This window comes from Bison bison, unplaced genomic scaffold (assembly GCF_000754665.1).
Source record: "Bison bison bison isolate TAMUID 2011002044 unplaced genomic scaffold, Bison_UMD1.0 scf7180017864492, whole genome shotgun sequence".
Classification (NCBI taxonomy): domain Eukaryota; kingdom Metazoa; phylum Chordata; class Mammalia; order Artiodactyla; family Bovidae; genus Bison; species Bison bison.
The window spans coordinates 6,107,912-6,110,831 of NW_011495051.1; the positions used below are offsets into that span (position 1 = coordinate 6,107,912).

Here is a 2,920-nt window from a genome sequence, read left to right on the forward strand (position 1 = left end):
GTGGGTCAGGGGTAAAGGATCTGCCTGCCGGTATGGGAGACATGGATTTAATTCCTGACCCTGGAGGATCCCACACGCTGCGGAACAACTAAGCCCGTACGCCACAACTACCAAGCCTGTGCTCTGGAGCTGCAGCTACTGAGCCCACGTACTGCAGCTACTGAGCACAGCCTGCACAGCCTGTGCTCTGCAACAAGAGGAGCCACCGCAAAGAGAAGCCTAAGCGCCACAGCTGGAGAGTAGACTCCACTGTCCACAGCTAGAGAAAAAAGACTGCACAGCAATGAAGACCCAGCACAGCCAAGAATAAAATAAACTTTAAAATAAAACTATGTGTAGAAAAATGGACAGCAATGAAAAAAAATTTTAAGTGGACAGCGTAATGATATGATGTAAATATACATTGTGCAATTACTGCTTAAGCATTTTAAGTGTGCATTTACGTGCTATTAAGCACATTCACATTGTTGGGCAACCATCCCATCATCCATCTCCGGTACTTTTTCATCTCCCCAAACTGAAGCTCTGTCCCCATGAAACACTGACTCCCCATCCCCTCCCCCAGCCCCTGGACCCACCGTTTACTTCCTGTCTCTGTGGATCTGACTCCTCGAGGGACCTCCTATGAGTGGGATCAGACAGTATTTGTCTTTTGTATCTGGCTCTTTTTACTGAGCATCATGTCCTCAAGGTTCACCATGTTGTAGCAGGTGTCAGAATCTCCTCCCTTTTAAAGGCTGAATAATGTTCCATCAAATGGAGCTAAAGAGGGTGGGAGAAAAAGGAGCCCTCCTACACTGTGGGTGAGAATGTACATTGGAACAGCCACTGTGGAGAACAGTATGGAGTTTCAGTTAAAAAATTAAAGCTAGACCTACCATATGATCCAGCAATCCCACTCCTGGGCACATATTCTGACAAAACCCTAATTCAAAATGATACATGCACCCCAGTGTTCATTGCAGCACTATTTATAACAGCCAAGACATGGAAGCAACCTAAATGTCCTCTGACAGATGATTGGATTAATAAGATGTGGTACATATAGACAACAGAATACTACTCAGCCGTAAAAAGAATGAAATAAAGCCATCAGGAGCAACATGCATGGACCTAAGTGAAGTAAGCCAGACAGTAAGAGAAACGTTGTGTGACATTACTTATATGCAGAATCCAAAAAATAAGATACAAATGAACTTACTTACAACCTAGAGATAGATTCGCAGACATAGAAAATAGACTTATGGCTAACCAAAGGGGAAAGCAGGAGAAGGATATAAATGAGGAGTTTGGGATTAACATATATACACTGCTACATATAAAATAGATAACCAGTAGGAACCTACTGTATAGCACAAGGAACTACACTCAAGGAATAACCTATAATGGAAGAGAATGTAGGAAAGAATGTACATTTGTATATATATATGTATGTATAACTGAATCATTGTGCTATTCACAAAACGAGCACGACATTGTAAATTAACTACGTTTCAATAAAACTTTTGAAAGATGATATATATATATACATATAATAGAACCACTGCACTGTACACTTGAAACTAACACAATAATGTAAAAAAACTATACTTCAATTCAGTGGTATGTGGCAGCTGGGATGGGAGGGGAGTTTGGGAAGAATGGGTACATGTATACTTATGTCTAGTCCCTTCCCTGTTCAGCTAAACAGTCACAACATTGTTAATCAGCTACACCCCAATACAAAATAAAAAAATTTTTTAAGAAGTAAATAAATAAATTCAAGAATGTTTCCTGGTGGTCCAGTGGCTAAGACTCTGAACTCCTAATTCAGGGGGCCCAGGTTCAATCCCTGGTCAGGGAACTAGATTCCACATGTTGCAACTAAAGATTCCATGTGCTGCAATTAAGGCTCAGTGAAGCCAAACAAATAAAGTAAAAATAAGTTCTAGGTAAGTTTAAAAAAAGAAAAAATAAATTTTATCCCAGTCCCCCAAATAAATAAAAAGTAATAAAAATGATAATCATTAAGAGGTACTTCTTGGTTTACAAGTAAAACAAATGTTTCCAAAGAGGAAAAAAGCAAGGACGAACAATGCATATGGGGGCCAGCATTTGTGTTCATGGTTGAAGAATAAAGAATATATGTGTACGTATCAAAGACAGGGGTTTCTGCTGTCTCCCTCTGCTCAGCAGACTGAGGTTTGCTGCTTTGTGAGTCAAATCTGCCTGTGTTCTTTAGGGCTCTGGGGACGGGATGAGTGACTTGGGGATTCTGTGCCTCCATTTCAGTTCAGTTCAGTTCAGTTCAGTCGCTCAGTCATGTCTGACTCTTTGTGACACCATGAATTGCAGCACGCCAGGCCTCCCTGTCCATCACCAACTCCCGGAGTTCACTCAAACTCATGTCCGTCGAGTCGGTGATGCCATCCAGCCATCTCATCCTCTGTCGTCCCCTTCTCCTTCTGCCCCCAATCCCTCCCAGCATCAGGGTCTTTTCCAATGAGTCAACTCTTCCCATGAGGTGGCCAAAGTACTGGAGTTTCAGCTGTAGCATCAGTCCTTCCAATGAACACCCAGGACTGATCTCCTTTACCCATCTGTATAATGGGGACAGAAGAGCCTGCCTCAGGGGTCTATTGTGAGAATGTGTAGAGGGGGCTGTCATTCCTGCAGAACCAGATGGGGAGGCCGTCTGGGTCCAGCTGTTCTCTCCGCTCCTCCTAGCCTGCGCCTGACCTTCTCGGGGCCTTCCCAGGGAACTCCAGAACGCACCACTCCCCCCGCACCCTGCCACCCCGCCCCAACCCTGCCTCATTCCCAGGCATCCAGCCAAATTCCCTGGCCATGTGCTCCATCCTCCCTAAGCCCAGCTGCTTCCTGTACTCAGACAAAGAGAGCTCTGTCCCCAGACTACCAGGCCACCCCCCGCGGCACAGAC

General features: G+C 44.3%; 1 protein-coding gene and 1 non-coding gene across 2 annotated transcripts in view; both read left to right on the plus strand.

The window, feature by feature from the left end:
• Positions 1 to 2,920, plus strand: part of FBN3 (fibrillin 3) — a 128,390-nt gene that overhangs the window by 48,780 nt on the left and 76,690 nt on the right. The window lies entirely within an intron of this gene.
• TRNAR-CCU lies at positions 1,771 to 1,843 on the plus strand. Its single transcript has one exon. It is a non-coding gene; the product is annotated as a tRNA-Arg (tRNA).